General features: G+C 38.5%; 1 long non-coding RNA gene across 1 annotated transcript in view; it reads right to left on the bottom strand.

Moving 5' to 3' along the window:
- LOC111179566 (uncharacterized) overlaps nucleotides 1-8,114 on the bottom strand; it is a 139,228-nt gene that overhangs the window by 22,095 nt on the left and 109,019 nt on the right. The window contains exons 2-3 of the long non-coding RNA XR_016391018.1: nucleotides 1,394-1,461; nucleotides 134-264 (exon numbers count right to left, since the gene is read on the bottom strand). This is a non-coding gene — a long non-coding RNA (uncharacterized LOC111179566). The remainder of the gene's footprint in view (nucleotides 1-133; nucleotides 265-1,393; nucleotides 1,462-8,114) is intronic.

Raw genomic sequence — 8,114 nt, 5'->3', positions numbered from 1 at the left:
ACCGAAGGCGCAAGTGCCAGGATTACAGCCTAGGCTGGCTCCAACTATGAGCCCCTCCTCGGATCCAGGGACTCGGCTACTTGGGGTTTGGGGGTCTTCCACACCAAAGAGGCACAAAGCTGACTTTAATCACTTTTTTCCTTTAAACTTGATTCTGCCGCACTGGAGCCAGCACAGCGAATGCTTTCACACCCAGCAAGACAAAGGCCGTCGTCTCCGCCATGACACTGTTCCGTTCCAAGCAGAGGCCGGGATCCTGGACTCCTTGAAAAATCAGAAAGAAACAAGGAAAACATACAACAAATACAGCAACAAACAAAAAAATTAACAACCACAAAAGTTGTGTGCCCATTTGCCCATGCCAGGGGTGATCATCTGGGCATCTGTTGCAGCAGAAGGCACTTCTGTTGGGCTTTTTTTTTTTTTTTTTTGGGTGGGGGCAAGCTGTTGGCTTGTTTGCTATTCAACTTCGTTTATAATTAACTTTTAAAAAACACCATTCAGCCTAGTCAACAACAAACAAAGAGAAAAAGCAGACATCGGAAGAGAAATGCCATAGGAAGCGGTATGAATACATGCCACAGCCGGTGCCACTTGCCATTCGGAAAACCTCAGGGAAAGATGCCAATTCTACAGCTTGGAAGAAGGCAGAAAAAGGAGCAGAGAGATCTACAAACAGAAATCATAAGGAAAGAATACTGCTTCTACAATCCTGGATTGCAATTGCACGCAGCTTCTGCTGGGAGGAGAGAGGGAATATTCAAATGGAGATATAGATGGGTATAAATTAAAGGATAGGCACTTATCGATTGCATATAGACACGTGTGTAAGGTTGTATGTGTATATAAATACACATATTTTCAGGCAATTTAAACATTTAGATATGTATATATTTTTGTGTTGTAGGTATGGGTATGTATACTGGTGTATATGTTTATGCATATACACACATATGTGGGATGTATGCATGTGTGAGAAAAAGGAGAGGAAGGCAGAGAAAGAGAGTAGGAAATGTGTGTATGTGCATGTATGTGTGTGCATACATCCCACTTTTTGACCCAGGTATACACAGAAAGCAAAATAAAAATCATACTCCAGCAGCAGGCAGGCAGTCAGAGATTTATCTACATTCACTGCTATCACCAGGGAGATGAATGGGGCCGATCTGAAGCCCTTTTACAAGATCCACTATGGGAGTGAAGGAGGAGGAGGGATGCCACACAGACATGCACAAACTTGAAGGCAGAGGGATTTGGAAGGTGCTACTTAGGAAACCCTGGTGGCATAACGCAGGGGAGAAGAAGGGGAAAGAGGCTTGTCTCTCTCTATGTTTTAGGTGGTTGTTTTTAAAAAAAATCTGAATAAGGGTTTCTGGAAACGACTGGTACTTACGTTGTCTGCGTTGCTGTGGATCCTGAAAGGTGTTCTGTTGGCACCGGGCGCTGAGCCAGGGGCAGGTGCTGGAAACAAAAGGGAGAGACAAAAAAATAAATAAATAAAGTCATTCAATGGGAATATTAATTGCTGCTCTTGTGGATTTTACAAAACACACAAACTGTTTTTTTTCTTTTTTTAAAAAAATGTGGATTGGCGCGTGTCCCTTTCGCATGGAATATACAAGTAGTATGGGATTTACAGCCCAGAATGGGACTCAGGATTAACCGTGCTGGCATTTTTTGGGCATATTCTTCCTTTTAATGAATGAGCTTTCGCTGTTAATGAGGAATAATCGTTTGGCTAATGAGCTTTGAAACATTAAGAGAAAAGAGGTTTTTTTCCGTTAATCGCTGTGGTGCGACTGCATGGATGGATTACAAAAGACAGCAATAGGAACGCAGTACAAAGGGGGGGAACCTCTCCTGGAGTGGGAGAAGCACCGAGATGGGTGATGTGTCCCTGCGTCTTTCCTTCCTTCTCTCTCTTTCACTCTCTGCCAACTGCTGTGGGTTTCCATAACTCCGCAATCAAAGTGGATGGTCGGGAAGGATTATTACAAAGAGTGAAGCCTCCGCTGCTAATGTCTCCAGTGTTTAATCATCATACAGTAGAATGGTTTTATGCATATTTCATTTGCATATCATTAAACTGTGTTAGCGAGTGGCATTCAGAGCCAGGAGAAGTACAAAGTTGGGGAGAGAGGGAAGAAAAAAAGGTCCCTATGATGCTTATCTTCAAACGGGGAACTTGTTCCATGATCTGTCTTCTACTTTTGCTAAAATCATTATGACTTGGAAACCTTTGAAGTTGGATACAACCTTGGATTCTTCTAATTCCTGCAGAGCGGTATATTTTTAAAAACAGCAGAAATGTTCCTGCACTAGACAATTAAAGGAATATAAACTCCAGTGGGTTGAAACTAGTAGCTCTTTGGGGAATGCAGTGGCAGAGGCTTCTACAAATACCAACACTTAAAAAAAATTAAAAAGAGCATCATATTAAAGCAAAGAAAACGAAGACTCCAATATTAACATGTGGATTATATTTGTTTCTTTTGGGGGGTAATGAACTAAACAGAATGAAGAAGCCATCGGTAATTTATCCCTTCGTTAATGAACAGTCACCTTTTGTGCGTGTTTGTTTTTTGTCCTTTCTTTTTGAAGAGGGATGTTGTCACTTTTAAAGTGATTAGTCAATTATTCTGCAGCTTTGATTTTTTCCCCTGCACCCGACAGGAAAAAAAGGTGGTAGTTAGGGAATATGTGTGTATTGGGGGGATTTGTGGGGAGAGAAGGAATACAGTGAGTTCTTTGTAGATCCAATACATGCACAACATATTAATTGGGAGCTTTTAAAGCTCCCTCAATGGGCTATTTCATTCCTGGAAAAGTAGCAGCTGGTTAGCCACTGTTGGTGACTCTTCAAATAACACTTTAAGTATTTTTATTCTGTCGCTGTTGTTATTGTTGCTTTGTTTTGTTTTTCCTCAGTCAAGATGAGAATATAATGTCACCTCTTCTTTATTGAGTGTCTTCTCTCCTCCATCTTTTTCCCTTCCAATTTCCAAACTGTAAAACGATGTTGCTTAATATTGAATTCTGGTGCACAGTCTAACTGGCACAAGTTGATTTGGAAATGAGATGCTGTTTTATATTCAAATTATCCCCGCTCCTCCCTTATCCTCTAAAGCTTTGTCTCTGCTATGAATATTCAGATGAGGCATGATGTGATTACACTGTACAATTACTCCTATCCATGGTGGTGGCAGGGGCTGCTGCGGAGGCAGAGAGCCAGACAGCCTCCAAGCCAATACGGAGTTTGTTTTCGGTATTTTTCCTATCTCCTTGGCGCTGCAGCACATGCAGATGTCGCTGTTGTTCTTTATAAAGCTCTAATGATATGCAAAAGCATAACTACTCGGTTTGGATGCAAAGCATCAATGAAATGTTATGGATGTCTTTAAGAAGGGGAGAGAAAATCCTGACTGAAGGAATGTCCACATAAATTATTTTTATTTAAATCAATTCAAAGGATGGGGTGAGAGCAAGTCAGAAGGAGTTACATGGAAAACATGCATGATATTAATATGCATAAAGAGTTCGCACCGTGGAGAAGAAGCTCCTCACTACAGCTCATGGGACAAACTGGTTCATTAGGAGATAGCTCAGAGCGACTACAGCATTTTGCTATTTCAATTTTTTCCTTATTTTAAATGAAGAGTCAGACAGATGTGTTTTCTTTGCATGGCAGAATCGAGATGGATCCAATCTGTGAAATTTGCTGCCCAAATAGTATTTTAATGGAAACTGGAATTAAATAAGGGCATGGATATGGAAGGGAAGGGAGAAGAGAGAATATACGAAGAGGAGTATATTCAGAGCCACAGCATAATATTTTGTAGTACAGGAGGTTTTCAGAGACCATCTTTGCTTCTTCATTAGTCTCAGATGGGGCTCCCATTACAGGGAGCTATCAGGGTTTGCCAAGATGAGCACCGAGACAGGCCCTTCTAGGTCTGAGGCTGAGGAAAGCAGCGGCAACTTGGTGCCTGCCCCCCGCAGCTGTCTACAGCTCGGAAGCCAAAAGCACAGCTACTCCTAATTTGGGGATGCAGTAGAGTGCCTCCTGGTCCAGGTATTTGTGACAGAGGGAATTCTTGGTGCTATCATAGTATATGTTGCTAAAGAGCAGGTGGAATCATCTGGGTGCTTAAGCAGGCCTGATAATGTTGGTGCTGGTTAATTCTCAGAGTAAAGATTACTGTGGTTTTCTAACATTTTCAGGATGTGAAAATTACCAGTGTGGATTAATGCATGTTTATGATGAATAGAGATGAACAAATAGTGAATGAACCTATTGGGTGGATTCAGAACTGATATAATATTTGGAATATTACTAATGGCCTCAAAGAATTCATAAAGAAAAACAAAGCAAGAAGCAGCAGTCAGAAAAAAAGAGATTTCATTACTTCCCTTAGTCAGGTGGACATAGTTCAAATTACTTTAATAATTCAGGTTAAAACAATTTTATACCTCTGTTTAAATTACCTAGAGACAGAGACAGTTTCGCTCTGCTTTGTATACCAGCACAGATTTCTATTTGATGGCATAATGTTGACTTGAAACTGTTCTCTGTTTATATATGAGCATGTAAGCATGTTATAAATTCTGTTGCTCTTTGCCCAAACTTCCATTTATGAGTGTCCTTTATAACACACCCTCAATTGTTACATGCTTCTTAACTGGTACAGTGTACCAAACTACAGAGTACAATGAATTAATGTGGAGAATGGCTATTTAATCTGAATCAGGCCTGTAACTTCTTATCTTTTCTATCTCTGTTGACAGAATTATGGGTATTAAATTTTGAAACAATGCATGTAAAGAATTTAGCACAGTATTTCCACATAATAAACACTAATAATGTTAGATTTTATTGTTGCTATATTATTATTTCAGTGTATTGGTTAGTATTAGAGAGAAATAAGGTAAAGGAAATAACATTCAGTCTTTACTGCTACTACTAAATAGCAATGCAGGTAAAAGATTTAGTGAGAAAGCATTCAATAGGTATCTATGGTAGATAGATTATGAATTATAAATAATCAAAAGTCAAACTACAGCTCATATTAATGCAGTTCATGATATACCCATGAAAGTGTTCCTTTAAAAATGTATGTGTAATTCTGAAATGATGATCATGTTGCATAATATCTAAGTCTAATAAGAGAGTCCTATCCTGTTTGCGGTGGAGGGCTATGGGAACTAAGAGGAGAGCTGTAGAACTGAGAGGTGCTCATTATTTACCAAATTGATAGGGCAATGCCAACTTTCAGTCTTTTTTATTTAAAATTATTTTTTAGCATATATATTTTCTATTATTATTTTTTTGCGGTATGCGGGCCTCTCACTGTTGTGGCTTCTCCCGTTGCGGAGCACAGGCTGCAAACGCGCAGGCCCAGCGGCCATGGCTCACGGGCCCAACCCGCTCCGCGGCATGTGGGATCTTCCTGGACCAGGGCACGAACCCGTGTCCCCTGCATCGGCAGGTGGACTCTCAACCACTGCACCACCAGGGAAGCCCAGCATATATTTTTTTAAATTAATTAATTTTATTTTTGGCCGCATTGGGTGTTCATTGCTGCGTGCGGGCTTTCTCTAGTTGCGGCGAGCGGGGGCTACTCTTCGTTGCGGTGCGTGGGCTTCTCATTGCAGTGGCTTCTCTTGTTGCGGAGCACAGGCTCTAGGCACGCCAGCTTCGGTCATTGTGGCATGCAGGCTAGTGTGGCTCGCGGGCTCTAGAGCGCAGGCTCAGTAGTTGTGGCACACGGGATTAGTTGCTCCACGGCATGTGGGATATTCCCGGACCAGGGCTTGAACCTGTGTCCCCTGCATTGGCAGGTGGATTTTTAACCACTGCGCCACCAGGGAAGTCCCTCAGTCTTTTTTTAAAAAAGGTATTTCTGAATAGGTAATACATTAACTATTATTCAGAATTGATAATTTAATGTAGAAAGCAAAACGTCTCCCTCCTGCTCCTCTTCTGGCCATGATTTTCTAACCTCACCCCCAAATTGGTAATCAGTTACTGGTTTCTCGTTTATCCTTCCAGATATTGATATATTATACTCAGATATGCTTTCCCTCCCATTTTTTTACACAAATGGTAGCTTTTACAAGGAATCCTTATAATTTTCTACAAATGCAATGAATTAAACTGTAAATAGATAGCTTAAGTCTTCATTTCCAGTAACCATGTCCACTAATTTTTGTCTTTAACTTGGTAAGGACATCTAGAACAATGTTGAATAGAAGTGGTGAGTGGTGAAAGTGAACATTCTTGCCTTGCTTCCAATCTTAGGAGACATCATTGCCTTGTTCCTGAATTTAGGAGAGAAAGAATTCAGTCTTTCATCATTAAGAAAGATGCCCTTTATCAAGTGGAAGAGGGATCCTTCTATTCTCAGTTGCTAAGAATTTATTTTTAAATGGTTGTTAAATTTTGTCAAATGCCTTTTCTGCCTCTATTGAAATAAGTCATAGTTCAAAGTTGTTGTCATGGTGAATTACAATGACTGATCTTCATTGTGTTAAACCAACCTTGCAATCCTTGAAAACCCCACTTGCTCATGATGTATTTATCTTTTTATATATTGCAACATTTTACCTGCTAATATCTTGTTAAGGGTTTTTGAACTCATGTTCACAAGAGAGAGTGTTCTATAATTCTCTTTTCTTGAAATGACTTAGGTATTGTTATCAGGGTCTTCGTGGCTTTAAGGACTGAATTGGAGAGTGTCCCCTGCCTCTATACTCTGAAGAAGTTTGTGTAAGATTGTCATTGTTTTGTCCTTAAACATTGGATAGAATACACCAGTGAAGCTATAGGTCTAAAAACTGTGGGCAGTTTTTCAATTATAAATTCAATATTTAAGAAAATGATCTAGGAGTATTCAAATTTTTAATTTCTTGTGTCAATTTTAGTAAGCTGTGTTTTTCAAGGAATTTGTCCATTTCATCTTAGTTATTGGATTGATTAGAACAAGTTGTTCAATATCTTATTATTCTACTTTTTGTCTCTCAAAACTTTAGTAATGTCCCCTCTTTCATTTGTGATATTAGTGATTTGTGTTTTCTTTTTTCTTGATCGTTCTTTTAAAAATCAATTTTATTAAACTATTGAAGAATCAACTTCTATATGTTGATCTTCTTTTGATTTCTACTCTTAATTTTATAATTTCCTTTCTTTTACTTACTTTGGGTTTGATTTGCTTCTCTTTTTCTAGGTTCACAAGGTCGAATCTTAGATAATTAATTTTACACTTTTCTTCTTTTCTAAAATAGATGTGTAGATCTATACATCTCCCTCTAAGGACTGCTTTAGTTGTATACCATATACTTTCATAGGATGTGTATTCATTATCATTTACTTGTGATTTGTGATGTCTTCTTGGACATGTATTATTTAGAAGTGTGTTGTTTAATTTCCAAACATTCAGTTATTTTTCTGGGTATCTTATTACTATGAATTCCTAATTTAATACCACTGTATTCAGGGAATATATTCTGTGTAATTTCAATTCAATATTTGTTTTATGGCCCAACATACGGTCTATTTCTTTGAAATGCTGTGTGCACTTGAGAAAAATGAATATTCTGCTGCTCTTGATTTCCTCTATTATACAGCTAATTTCTATCTAGTTCATTTCTGTCCTTATTATTTTCTTCCTTCTATTTTGTTTGGGTTTCCTTTTCTATTCTATTTCTAATTTCTTGATAAGGTATTTGTATCACTGATTTTTAGCCTCTTTTTCTTTTTAAACATTCATTTAAAGGCTATACATTTTCCTCTAAGCATAGCTTTAGATATAACCCCTAGCTTTTCATATGTCATATATTCATTATTATTTGATTCAAAATATTTTCTAATTTCCTCTTTGCAACATAGTTTTTTAGAAGTATATGGCTTAAGTTCCACACCTTTGGGGATACACGAAACTTTTAGTTATCTTAGTGTTATTGATTTTTAGCTTCTTGTCAGTGCTTTCCAGATCTCTGTGGTCAGTCTACTCTGAATGATTTAAATCTGACTATTTTTGAGAGTTGTATTATGGTCAATTTTTTTTTGACTTAATACCATTTATTTGGGTCCCTGATTCTCATCATACGTTTAGAAA

Source organism: Delphinapterus leucas, chromosome 20 (genome assembly GCF_059928025.1).
Source record: "Delphinapterus leucas isolate spDelLeu-1000000601 "Yukka" chromosome 20, BTC_Dleu_Yukka2, whole genome shotgun sequence".
NCBI lineage: Eukaryota > Metazoa > Chordata > Mammalia > Artiodactyla > Monodontidae > Delphinapterus > Delphinapterus leucas.
The sequence above is the reverse complement of the archived record's forward strand: the minus strand, read 5'-3'. Positions and strand labels throughout refer to the sequence as shown.